Below are 14,886 nucleotides of genomic sequence, written 5' to 3'. Positions count from 1 at the left end.
CAACTTGAATGAGCCTTAGAAGTGAGGAAGGTAAGACTTTGCCTTTCATTCTTTGGACATATTGTCAGGGGCTATCAATTCCTGGAGGAAACAATCATGGGACATCGTACTTGGAAAAGTAGAGCACCAGCAAAAGAGAAGACCCCTCAACCCATAAGATGGATTAACACAGTAGTCACAACATTGGACTCAAATATAAGAACAATTGCGAGGATGGTGCAGGATTGGGCAGTGCTTCATTCTGTTGTTTATAGCATCATAGATTGCTATGAGTCAGGAATGGAACAATGCCACCAAACAGCAATTATATATAATTATTTAAATATGTGGAATGGTTCAGTGGTAGAATTTTATTTTTCGATGTGGTTGATCTGGATCCAGTTGTCGGTTAATGAAAATATACATAGCTACCATCACTTTGTCAATGGAGGTTTGCATATTGATATGCAGCTAAACTGGTTCAGTGGAGTCGCCAGACTAACACTAGGACAGGCAGAAAATCTGGTGATTTTCTACAAATCAGGCAATGAAAACTCTATTTGTCCCAGTGTTCGCATCTGCAATATATCATTAGATGGTCCAAGGACACACAGTGATTTGTTCCCACCATAAATCCAAGGCAGCTATTTTTTGTAATACATATATTTCTTGTGTGTTTGGGACTTGGGGGAAGGAGCAGTGATTTGAGAAGGCAGACTAGAGTGATTATGTAGATTGTTTTGTGTGTGACATTTCAAACTTAGCAGAAGTAGAGCTGAGGAATCTGATACCTGTGTCTGCCCAGGTCAGTGTTCAACGGTCAGTCAATCGACACTATGTTGTAACAAACTGATTTCAAACTAATTTATCCACAATTGCAATTGAATTCATTAATTGCATTTTAAGTAAAATCCTTAAAAACTAAAAAGTGATTACATTTGTCAATGTGTATTCATTTTCTAGTAAATTCAATTTACCATAGTATTTATGCCATCAGCATATTTTAATAATCTAGTTTGATAAGTGATATAGAGTAATGAATTGAGGGAAAAATGAAAATGGACAATGAATATGAAAGTACGAATCATCGATCAGATTAAAGATAATAAAAATTTAAGAACATTAAATATTAAGGGTTTATAAAATATATATCCACACGATATTTGTAAAATTAGATGCATTTTGAAAAGGAATTTCATGGTATTTGATTACATTTACAATAGTTGTAGAGATTTATCTTTATGAGAAGGCTTCAAAATGTTTTTGGAAAAAATCCATTTTCTTTGTTGTTGTTTGTTGTTGTTCGGTGCCATAGAGTTCGTACTAACTCATAGCAAGCTTAAGCATAGCAGAACAAAACGTTGCCAGATCCTGGGCCAACCTCACTACTATTGCCGCGCTTGAGTCCATCGATGCTGCCACTTGGCCAATCCATCTTGTTGGGGGGGTCTTCCTCCTTTTCTCTGACTTTCCACCTTACCAAATTTGATATCCTTCTCCAGTGACTGGTCCCTCCTGACAATATGTCCATAGTATGAGAGACGAAGTTTGGCCATCTTGGCCTCCAAGGAGCACTCTGGCTGCACTTCTTCCAACACAGATCTGTTGGTTCTTTTGGCAGCCCATGTAACTTTCAACATTCTCCTCCAACACCATAACTCAAAATCGTCAATTCTTCTATGGTCTTACTTATTCACTGTCCAGCTTTTGCATGCATATGAGGTTATTGAAAATACCATGGCTTGGGTCAGGCGCACCTTGTTCCTCAAGCTGACATCTTTGCTCTTCAACACTTTAAAAAGGTCTTGTGCAGCAGATTCGTGTAATGCAATACATAATTTAATTTCTTGACTGCTGCTTCCATGAATGTTAATAGTTGATCTAAGAAGAATGAAGTCGTTGACAAATTCAATCTTTTATCCATTAATAAGAATGTTGTTTATTGGTCCAGTGGTGAGGATTTTTGTTTTCTTGACATTGAGATGTAATCCATACCCAGGGTTGTGCTCTTTGATCTTCTTAAGTAAATGTTTTAAGTCCTCTTTACTTTCAGCAAACAAGGTTGTATCATCTGCATATTGCAGGTTGTTTATGAGTCTTTCGCCAATCATGATGCCACTTTTTTTTCATATAATCTAGATTCTCGGATTGTTTGCTCAGCATACAGGTTAAACAAATATGGTGAAAGAATACAAGCTTGTTGCACACCTTTCTTAGTTTTAAAACATTCAGTGTTTCCATGTTCTGTTCGAGCAACTAACTGCCTCTTGGCCCAGGTACAGATTCCTCATGAGCACAATTAAGTGTTCCAGAATACTCATATTTCACAATGTTGTCCACAACTTGTCATGATCCACACAATTGAAAGCCTTTGTGTAATCAATAAAGCACAGGTAAACATCTTTGTGATATTCTCTGCTGTCTGCCAAGATCCATCGGACATCAGCAATGATATCCCTCATTCCACGGCCTCTTCTGAATCCAGCTTGTAGCTCTGGAAGTTCTCTGTCAATGTATGTTTGCAACATTATCTTTAGACTCTATTTTATACAAACTTTGGAAACTCCTTTGTACCACTCCCTCGTTGTGTTGTTGCTATGTTCCATCAAGTAAGTTCAGACTCATATCGATCCTGTATAGGGTTCCTAAGAAGTGAGTTTATATCTTGCAGTTAGCAGTTCAGTTGTTATCATACAGTACCTCACCAGAACCCCTGAAAGCAAAAGTTCAAGAAAAAAAAATCTTAATGAATGTCAGAAGAAACTCTAAAACTTGGTTTTGAGTGTACAGTAGCAAAAACAATTGGAGGAAATGATTAGGTAAAAGAACTGAACATAAAATTTCAAAGAATAACTATAGAAACAAAGTATTATTGTGACATGCACAAAGACCTGGAGTTGAGAGAACGAAAAGGGAAGAAAATACTTAGCATTTCTCAATCTGAAAAAAAAAAAAAACTGAAGAAAAATTTCAAGCCTTGACTTTCATTTTGAAGGAATCTATGGGCAAAGTATTGAATGATGCTGAAAGCATCAAAAGAAGAGTCACTTTACCTAAAAGAAATGGTCACCTTCAACTATTTCAAGTAGTATCACTTGATAAAGAATCAATGATACTGAAGAAAGAAATCCAAGCTGCACTGAAGGTATTGGCTGCAAACAAACCTTCAAGAATTGAAGGAATAAAAACTGAAATCCTTCAACAAACTGAAGAAGTACTAGAAGTACTCATTCATCTGTTCCACAAAATTTGGAAGACATGTACCTTGCCAACTGACTGGAAGAGATCCATATTTATATCCATTCTAAAGATATATGATGCAATGGAATGTAGAAATTATTGATCAGCAGTATCAATATTACTTGAAAGTAAAATTCAGCTGAAGATAATTCTTAAAAAAATGCTGGCAACAGTACATCTACTGGAAATTGATGGAAATTCAAGCTGGGTTTAGAAAGGACATGAAGCTAGTGACATAATTGCTTATATCAGATGGACATTTTCTGAAAGCAGAAACTGCCAAAAAGAAGATTACTTGTACTTTATAGACTGTGCAAAGACTTATGACTGTGAGGATCATAAAAATCTGTGGATAACGGTTTGAAGAATGGGTATTCTAAAACACTTATGTGTGCTCATGATGAACCTATAAATAGACTAAGGGATAGTCATTCAAATAGAACAAGGAACCAATGAATGGTTTAAAATCAAGAATGATGTTCAAGGCTCCACAGTCTACATTCATGGAAACAAAATGATCATCAAATCAAAAGGCATTGCATTAGGCACATTAGCTGTGAAAGACCACTTAAAAGTTTTCAAGATTAAAGATGTCAGTTTGAAGACTAAAGTGCACCTGACCTGAGCCATGATATTTTAAATAGCCTCAATGTATGTAAAAGTTGGATAATGAATAAGGAAAACCATAGAAGAATCACTGCATTTGAGTTACGGTGCTGAAGAATTATTATTTTAGCTTTCTAGAAGAACAAGCAAATCTGTGTTGGAAGTACAGCCAGAATGCTCCTTAGAAGACAGTATACCATGACTGTCTCTCATAGTCTGGGTATATTATTAGGACAGACCAGTCCCTGAAGAAGGGCATCATGCATGGCAAATTATAGGATCAGCAAAAAAAGAGGACGACTTCCTATGAAATGGATTGACACAGCTATAGCATCAATGGGTTCAACAAGCATGACAGTAATTATGAAGATGGCACAGGACCACGCAGAGCTTTGTTCTGTTGTGCATTGTGTTGCTGGGTTAGAACAGATTGGATGGCACTAAACATCAATAACATTTTGTTGAATAAACTGCAGCGATAAAAAAGAGCAAAATTGATTATATACAAATATTGACTTTGAGGATTACGTCCCACATGTTAAAGAATTAAAACAAAATATTGGAAAAATATGTGTAGTGGAAGCAATAACACATTTTGTTTCTAAACAATTGTATCTGTGTTTTTATAAACAAAGGAGAACTTTGGAAGCAAATCTTATTATTATTATTATTATTTTTTTGTAATGAGGAAAGGAAGAAAAGTCTATTAAGCTTATTTTAAATATTTTGGTATTTCAGTGTTTATAAAAGTTTTTAAGTACTTGAATAATTTAAGATGTGATAAATAATATTTAGGTAGTTAGAAAGTAGCTGGATTGTAGAGATACTGGCCATTATGAAATTAATCTGTATTTAGCCCCTTTACCATTGTTGTTGTTATGTGCTGTTGAGTTGGTTCCGACTTTCAAGGTTTCCAAGGAGTACAAGGTTCCAACGTGAGTTGGTTCTGACTTACAAGGTTTACAAAGAGTGGATGATGAGATTAGAATGTCATCGTTCAAACTGACCTTGCAGTCCAGTGCATTATCCTGCAGAGCCACACCAGTAAACTCTCAGATTGTAAAAATCTTCAATGCATGTGGAATATTAATCATAATTTGTATTACATAATTGTATGCTTGAAAGCCTTCAATTAATTCTAGCTCATAGTGATCCTATATGAGAGAATACAACTGTCTTCTAGAGTTTCCTAGACCAAAATCTTTACCCGAGCATAAAAGACCAAAATCTTTTCTCCCATGAAACCACTGGTGTGTTTGAACTGCTGAAGTTGTTTTTTTTGTTTTGTTTTGTTTTTATATATATATAGCTAAGAAAGTGAGGTGGAACAGGAAGCACTCACTCATCTGTCCCAAGAAATTTGGAAGACAACTATCTGGCCGACTGATTGGAAGAAGTCCATATTTGTGCCCATTCCAAAGAGAGGTGACCCAACGGAATGCGGAAATCGTCGGACAATATCTTTGATATCACATGTGAGTAAAGTTTTACTAAAGGTAATACAGAAATGGCTGCAAGCATACATTGACAGAGAACTTCCAGAGTTTCAAGCAGGATTCAGAAGAGGCCGTGGAACAAGGGATATCATTGCTGATGTCTGATGGATCTTGGCTGAAAGCTGAGAATATCAGAAAGATGTTTACCTGTGCTTTATTGACTACACAAAGGCTTTTGATTGTGTGGATCATGAGAAGCTATGGATAACATTGCAAAATATGAGTACTCCAAAACAATTAATTGTACTCATGAGGAATCTGTACCTGGATCAAGAGACAGTTTGCTGTTCGAACAGAACATGGAAACACTGAATGGTTTCAAATTAAGAAAGGTGTGTGACAAGGTTGTATTCTTTCACCATACTTATCCAACCTGTATGCTGAGCAAATAATCTAAGAAGTTTGGTTGTATGAAGACAAATGTGGCATCCAGATTGGAAGAAGACTCATTTACAACCTGCGATATACAGATGATACAACCTTGCTTGCTGAAAGTATAGAGGACTTAAAAACATTTACTGATGAAAATCAAAGAGCACAACTCTAGTTATGGATTACATCTCAATGTCAAGAAAACAAAAATCCTCACCACTGGACCAATAAACAACATTCTTATCAATGAACAAAAGATTGAATTTGTCAATAACTTCATTCTTCTTGGATCAACTATCAACACTCTTAGAAGCTTCAGTCAAGAAATCAAATTATGTATTGCATTACCCAAATCTGCTACACAAGACCTTTTTAAAGTGTCGAAGAACAAAGACGTCAGCTTGAGGAACAAGGTGCGCCTGACCCAAGCCATGGTATTTTCAATGACCTCATATGCATGCAAAAGCTGGACAGTGAATAAGTAAGACCATAGAGGAACTGATGCTTTTGAGTTATGGTGTTGGAGGATAATATTGAAAGTGCCATAGGCTGCCCATAGAACCAACAGATCTGTGTTGGAAGAAGTGCAGCCAGAGTGCTCCTTGGAGGCCAGGATGGGCAAACTTCATCTTTCATACTTTGGACAGATTGTCAGGAGGGACCAGTTTCTGGAGAAGGATATCGTATTTGGTAAGGTGGAGGGTCAGAGAAGAAGAGGAAGACCCCCAACAAGATGGATTAGACAAGTGGCAGTATCAATGTACTCAAGCCTACCAACAGTAGTGTGGTTCGCCCAGGATCTGGCAATGTTTCGCTCTACTGTGCATAAGGTTGCTATGAGTTGGTACCAACTCAGTGGCACCTAACAACAACAACAACAAGTGCTTAATCATTGCGCCACTAAGGATTCTCATAATATATAATACTTGCATATAATTTTAACATTCTTGAAAATACATGAGTACTTTCTTTATATTGTTTAAACTTAAAAACACATAGACATATTCTTCCTGGATATTAGTTCATCATTCTCCCAAAGTATGGAAATAAATGTAACATTCTAGTTTTTGTGATAATAACCCTGGTGCCCCATTTCTCTACTTAGTGTGTTTACTAACAACCCCAGGAATATATTTAGCAGAAACATCAAGTCTTCATTTCTGTATTCTGAATATTTTCTCCCCATAAAAGATAATGGGAAACGTAGACAAAAGAACAAATAAAACAAAACAATGAATGCAGTAGCAGTTTTCTCACACAGAATGAAATAGATACAAAAGAACTTTCATATGGAAATAATTTAAATTACCTCTGCTGGTAAACAAATGACATTAACTTAAGAAAGGAAAATGCAAGGCTGGTTGAATTAGGTGCATCAAATCAAATTGGATTTTGTTTTCTTGAAAGAAGCAATAGAGAGGAGCAGCACACACACAAACCCACTCTCTCTCTCATACACACACACACACACACAGAGACATGAATAATAGCAGTAATCACTAAAAGTAAGTAAAATAAACCAACTAAATAAATAAAATTTTAACTGAAGCATGCTGTTGTTAATTATTGCTATGTTTTAACCCATTCTTGGTGGAATTATGCCAATTCACCTCAGAAAAAGTATTCCCCTTTTTTGCTGACCCTCTGCTTTACCAAATATGATATCCTACTTCAGCAAATAGTGCCTTTTGATACCACGTGCAAAGTACCTAAGATGAAGTATTGCCATCCTTACTTCTAAGGGAGCATTCTAGCTGTACTTCTTCCAAGATGGATATGTACTTACTTTGGCAGTGCATGCTATATTCAGTATTTTTATCCAACACCATAATTCAAAGACATAAATTCTTCTTCAATCTTCCTTATTGTCTAGCTTTCACATGCATAAGAGAAAACTGAAAATACCATGGATTGGATCAGGTGGAACTTAGTCCTTTAGGCCCTTCTTTGCCTTTTAACATTTTAAAGAGTTTTTTGCAGTACATTTGCGCAATGCAATATGTCTGTGGATTTCTTAACTGTAGATTCAATGAGCATGGAGTGTGTATCCAAGTTAAATAGACTCCTTGGCAACTTAAATATTTTCATCGTTGATCATGATGTAGTTTATTAGTCAGGTTATGAGGATTTTAATTGTTTTATGTTAAGGTGTAATACATACTGAAGGATGTAGTTTTTGATGTTCATAATTGTTTCAAGACTTCTTTGTTTTTAACAAGCAGTGTTGTGATATTTGCATGTGGCAAGTTGTTAAGAATCTTCTTGCAATCCAGATGCTGTGTTCTTCTTCATGCAGTCCAGTTTCTCAGATTATTTGTAGTTCATAAAGATTGCATATATATGGTGAAAAGATACAATCTTGATACACACCGTCCCTAATTTTAACCCATGCAGTATCCCCTTAATCTGTTCAAATAATTGCTTTTTGGTCTATTAACAATATCCACATGAATACAATATAGTGTTCTGGGATTCCCATTGTTTACAATGCTATCCTTAAATTGTCATGGTCCACACAGTTGAATGTCTTTTCATATTCAATAAAGGGCAGACAACCATCTTTGTGGTATTCTCTGCTTTCAGTCGAGATACATCTGAAATCAGAAAAGATAACCCTTATTCCATGTCCTCTTCTGTATGCAACTTGAATTTCTAGCAATTCCCTTTTGAATTATTGCCGCATTTGATTTTGAATTACATTTAGCAAAATTTTTACTTGTGTGTGATGTTAATGAGCATTAAGGCAAATATTGAAATACATTTATACCAATGCTAGATTAAAGTATTTCAATATATTTTTTTATTTCTTAGTGATAAAGGATTGAAGTTGTCAAGGATTTCATTTTGCTTGGACCCACAATCATGCTATGAGGATGGACCATTCCTTGAAGAAAGACATGTTGGGTAGGTGGTGGTGGTTGTGGTGGTATCCCATGTAGGTGGTTCCAACTCATAACAACCCTGCATAAAGTTTCCCAAGGCTGTAAATATTTATGGGAGCAAAAAGCCTCATCTTGCTCCCATGGAACTGCTGATAGTTTCTAAGGTAGTTTCAAACTGCCGACCTTGAGGTTAGCAGTCTGAATCATAACCACTATGCTACCAGAGCTCCTTATGTTGGGAAAGGATCAGCTAAAAAAGAGAAAGGCTCTCAATGAGATGAATTGACACAGTGGCTTCAACAATGGATCCAACGTGGCAACACTTGTGAGGATGGTGCAGGACTGGGCAATGTTTTATTTACTATGAGGTAAAATTAACTTGATGGTACCAAGCAACAACAGAAAAGATGTTTTGAGGTTTTTTTGTTTTGCTTTTTAACTGTTAATATTACAGCTACAGTTTACTAATACAAGTACTATATAATAATATCATAGTTAGACTGTTAACATTTTGCCCCATATTTTCTCTGCAAAATAATTCCAATAAAGAATATGTATATGGCACTTGATGAAATTCTGTTTGAAAATGAATGATAGCATCATGGTATTAGGAAATGGGTGATAACTCATGTGTATACTCACCTTAGTTTAATAAGTGTTGCTATTGCAAAGTGCCATCAAGTTGGTTTTGACTTACAGTGACCCTGTATAGCCTTTCTAAGGAGCGGCGGAAAGGTTTGAACCATTGACTTTTCAGTTCAAACCATCTTTGTGATCCAGTACTTATTGTACAATGGTACACCAGAACTTCACCAAGTGGGAAGTGGGTAAGGTAAGATGCAACATATACTTCATAAATCACACCCTGGTTCTTCAACATGATGAAATTCACAGGCATCCCTAAATGTAGTCAAATAAGTCAGGATCTCATCCCAAAGGAAGAGATTCAGTAATTCTTCCATACCTTCCTTAATTTGCTACTTTTTGAGTTTTCTTTCACTAATTTTTTTTATCTAGTTAATATTTTATCTAGCTTCTATTTATAAATAGCTGGAGGAAATAGAAATCTCTATGAGAATTATGAATTCCTTAATATGGTATGTCTTTTTTTTTTTTTTTTTCCATTTGCTTATTTGTTTGGCATATATGTTCATCTACCATTTGACTTAAGGAAAAGTGAATAGTTTTCCCTGGGTTCTCGAAAATATATTTTATCCTAAAAATAAATAAATAAATAATAAAAGCTGCAAAATAGGACTACTAAAGGACCTATAAGGGGATTCATAGAAATTTTGACAATACAAATCAAATTTGGTGACTTTAGAAATTTAGGAAACTCAATCTGTAAGAGGGGAAAAAAAACTACCTCAATTTAGAAATATGATCTAGGCTAAATAGATGAGTCATCAAAAAACCTATTTGTTAATCAACACAATTGAATTTCTTGATAATTTCTTTTCTGTAACAGAAGCACATAACTGATATTTTTATTCTAACATATATAGAGCATTCACTGTGTTACAGTACTGTTAGGCATTATAGAAGTATTTCCTCATTTAGTTTCCATTTAAACACATTAGTTATTGATTATTATTATCCTATTTATTATATAAACAGGCTAAGTAAAATATGCAATGATATTCTACTGCCATGTAGAAGCTCCATGCAATGTACTACAGACATTTGCTATTGACCTCTAGTTAGACTCTAAAATCTTTACATGAGCACTTCTCTATGCATTTATGTGTGTGTGTGTTTGTGGCTTTTTGTGTGTATGAGTGTAGGCACTGGACATGCAATTAAGCATATAACAATAACAATAGTTTTATGGAATGCATGCAAATAGGTCATTTTTTAAATTCCAAATGTTTACAAGCAGCAAAGAAAAATGGAATTAAATATACCCATCACAATATATTTTTGTTGTTGTTAGTGACAGGAAAAAAAAAATGCAGTCCTATTGTGTTGCCTTTTGTCTGGCTTGGAAACTCATTATGTGACAAGGTCCTATAAAGTAAGAAGATTCAGACATTGATAGGAGGGTAAGTGACTTACCTGCAGTCATATAAGTCACTATCTAACACTCAGTATAACTCTCAAGCCTCAGATCTATACTGAGTTCACCAGATCACAATCATTTATACAGTGGACTTCAGAAGCTAGAAATCCTTTAAAGTCCTCGTTTGAACAAACTATATTCCTTAACAGTTCTTTTCAAAAAATAATGCTAGAAACCTTAAACACTCCAGAGACTTGCTTTTCAGAAGAGAAAATCCAAAATATCAGATACAGTAAACAAGAAGGTCTTGCCCTAGTTATTTACAACTTGCTAAAACTGAGATGCCGTAATTCATGATTTTTTTCTGCTTTTCTTTGGTTAGAAGAAAGTGAAATAATATCCATGTGTAAATCTCTCTCATGGGAGATACATATTTTTCTTAAAAGTAATGTATTTTATCTGCACAAAAAATCCGTAATTGTATTAGTCAGAGGACCAGTAAGAAAAACAGATATCTTACTAGACACATTGACAGAGGAATTTTAGTACAGGGAGTTATTTATACTGGTGTTAGGATAGAGAATTACATAAAAATAAAATAATGAGGAATCCAATGAAAATAATAGCAAAAAGAGCTATAAATCCCTTGCTCAAACTACAGTGGTACTTGGTAGACAGCAGAGCCAAAATGTCTAGCTGTTGTTGGTACCAATGGAGCTCAGAGGAGCAGTCCCTAAAGGAGTACAAAGAATCTGGACCTGGGAATTCCTAAAGAAGTTGGACTCTGGAACAAATTGCTGCTATGGAGACAGAGACTCTTGTTATCATTGCTAAGTCAGCAATATCTGGACCAGTAACAAATAGGAAGGAGGATTTTCCTTTACTCTTCATCTGGCTTCCAGTTTCTCACTGAAAGCCCACTAACTTCAAGTCAATTCCAATTCATGGAGAACCTACAGAACATAGTACAACTGCTTCATAGGGTTTCCGAAGCTGTATATCTTTATTGAAGTAAACTACTTTATATGTCTCCTGTGGAATGGCTAATAGGTTTAAATGCCAACCTTTTGGTTAGCAGTCTGATGCTTAACTCACTGTGCAACCAGCGCCACGTAATCTCCCACTATTGCCTCTTATTGGTGGAATCTGACAAGAAGCCATTTGACAAAGGAGGAATATGTTTGCTGAGACTCAGTGCTAGCAGTGCAAACCAAAGTGTAGAGTAATTTGAGGCAATAGCATAGTAATCTATTTGTCCTAAAAATTATCTATAATCATAGACTTTCTGGAGTATGTGTATTGGTAGTACACATATATATTAATCAATTTTCTGTACCTTTAGTTTTCTGTAGAAATCAGCATCTATTAATTGATTATTGAAACCCTTACATGTTTGAACTGCCATAAATAATAATTTGACTAATGTATTCAACAAGTAATTATGCAGCATATTGTACTGGAAATAGCTTTAGTTTTGGAAGAGTATGAACATGAGATTAAATTCCAGTTCTGACACTTTCTAACTGAGAAAGTTAGGGGCAACAATTACACAGTATGAATCTCTTTTTATGCATACAAGATAAAGATCATATCTCTCTTTAAGTTACTATAAATATTAAAGGATTATGTTTTTATAATGTAACACAATGCCTGTTATGTAGTTGTTGTTAAGTGCCGCCAAGTCAATTCCAAATCATAGCAACCCTCTCTAGGGTTTCCAACGAGTAGCTGGAAGTTTGAATCTCTGGCCTTGTGGTTCACACTGTCCTTATGTTCCAGTGCATTATCTTACAGCATCAATATAATATTATTGTTATTAATATACATACTAGGATGCGCTCTGGTAGTGCAGTGGTTACGAATCAGGCTGTGAACCTTAAGGTCAGCAGTTCCAAACTACCAGCTGTTCCGCAGGAGACAGATGAGGCTTTCTACACCTGTAAAGCATTACAGCTTTGGAAACCCTGTACAGGGTCACTATGAGTCAGAAATGACTCCACAGCATATCACGACCATGACCAATACATACTAGGTATGTTGCTATTGGTAAATGCCTTTGAGTCTGCTCAGACTCATAGTGATCCTCTATAGTGTTTCTGAGGTTTATTTTATTTTTTAAAAATGTTATGGGTGTAGAAAGCCCATCTTTCTCCTGTGCAGTGGCTGGTGGGCTTGAGCCATAGACTGTGTGGTTTGCAATCCAGTGCTTATTGCATGGAGCCACTGCTGATATATTTTTATTATACTTTCAGTGAAACTCAGAAAAGAAGAACTCACAGCTCTATTAATCATTATAAAAACACACTGGTTAAAGGACTTGTTACTTTTGCTACGTGTCATCAAGTTGGTTCCAACTCATAGTGACCCTATACAACAGAGCAAAACACCACCCAATCCTGTGCCATCCTCATAATCTTAGCTATATTTGAGCCCATTGTTGAGGCCACTACATCTATCCATCTCAATGATGGCCTTCATATTTTTCATGGACCGTCTATGTTACCAAGCATGAAGTTCTTCTCCAGGATTTGGACCCTCTTAATAACATTATCAAATTATAGGAGATGAAGCCTTACCATCATCACTTCTAGGGAGCATTGAAGACAAAGCTTTCCAAGAAAGATTTGTCTGTTGTTTGGGCAGTCCATGTCATATTCAGTCATCTTTGTCAACAACATTAATTCAAAGACATCAATTTTTCGTGTTGTTTGTTGTTAACTGCCATCAAGTCAGTTCCAACTTATAGTGAGCCAATATACAAATTCTAAGGAGTGGCTGGTAGGCTAATCACCAACTTTGTGATTAACGGTTCAGTGCTTATCCTATGTTGCCAATTCTACTTTGATCTTCCTTATTCATTGTCCTGTTTTCACATTCATATGAGATGACTGGAAATATCATGGCCTGGACTAGGCACACTTTAGTTCTCAAAGTGGTATTTTGCCCTTCAATACTTTAAAGATGTCTTTTATAATAAATTTACCCAATGCAATACGTTGTTTGATTTTTTGAGTGCTGCTTCCATGAGCATTGATTGTGAATCAAAGTAAAATAAATCTTTGAAAACTTCAATCTTTCTCTGTTTATTGCTTGAGTTGTGAGGATTTTGTTTTCTTTATGTTGAGGGTTAATTCATACTGAAGGCTGTAGTATTTGAGTTTCATCAGAACTTGCTTCAAGTCCTCTTCACTGTAGCAAATTATGTGTCATTTGCATATTATACTGCATGTTGTTATTGATTTTTCCTCCAATCTCGATGCTGTGTTCTTTATATAGTTCAGTTTCTCAGATTATTTGCTCAACATACATATTGGATACATATTTTGAAAGTACAAGACAAAAAGATTTAGGATAACCTATTTTCTTACTATAATATATACAAATGCTTCTATTTTTCAAATAAGAAAAATTAAGCTTAGACAGGCAAAGTGATAGATTTAATATTGCATTTGTTGTTGCTAAGTGCTTCCAAGTCAGTGCAGGCTCATAGCAACCCATATAGGACTTCCAAGGAGCAGTTGATGAGTTTGAACTGCCCACCTTGTGGTTCAAACCAACCTTGCAGTCCATTGCATTATCCTACAGTGCCACACCTGGTAGCGTAGTGGTTACGAATCGGGCTGCGAACCTTAAGGTCAGCAATTCGAAACTACCAGCCGCTCCACGGGAGAAAGATGAGGCTTTCTACTCCCGTAAAGATTTACAGCCTTGGAAACCCTGTACAGGGTCGCTATGGGTCGGAACCGACTCGACGGCACTTCACAACAACAACAACAACAACACAGTGCCACACCAGGACTCATATTATTGCATAGTAGTTTTCAAAGTCAGTATATTTTATAAAGTTTGTATTTTGTTACACATTTTATTATGTTTGATCACAGGGCTAGGAATATATCCATCATGCCACCTTAGTTCTATTTGGCTAAGATAGTCAGAGTACAAATAGTACATTTGCTTTCTCATTATGAGAAACTACCTTACTGCTTGCATTTCATGACATGGTAACCAATGTTTTTCTTTCTTAGTTTTTGTTAAGTGCCATTGAGTCATTTCCAACTCACAGCAACACTGTATATGTGTTCTGAGGAGTTGTTATTCGGGTTTCAACCACTGGCTTTGTGGTTAGCATTCCAGTATTTACTCTACCGTACCACAGTAGAACTACATTGCTTCAGTGACTAAATAGTGATTCTTTTATTGTTGTTGTTGTGATGTGCCGTGGAGTTGGTTCCAACTCATAGTGACCCCATACAGGGTTCACGAGGCTGTAAATCTTCACGGAAGCAGAAAGCCTCATCTCTCTCCCACG

The 14,886-nt window shown here is 35.8% G+C and overlaps 1 protein-coding gene across 4 annotated transcripts in view; it reads right to left on the bottom strand.

Moving 5' to 3' along the window:
* EPHA5 (EPH receptor A5) overlaps window positions 1-14,886 on the bottom strand; it is a 688,281-nt gene that overhangs the window by 270,831 nt on the left and 402,564 nt on the right. The gene's annotated exons all lie outside the window — the stretch shown is intronic.

Source organism: Chrysochloris asiatica, unplaced genomic scaffold (genome assembly GCF_000296735.1).
Source record: "Chrysochloris asiatica unplaced genomic scaffold, ChrAsi1.0 scaffold00322, whole genome shotgun sequence".
Lineage (NCBI taxonomy): Eukaryota > Metazoa > Chordata > Mammalia > Afrosoricida > Chrysochloridae > Chrysochloris > Chrysochloris asiatica.
The sequence above is the reverse complement of the archived record's forward strand: the minus strand, read 5'-3'. Positions and strand labels throughout refer to the sequence as shown.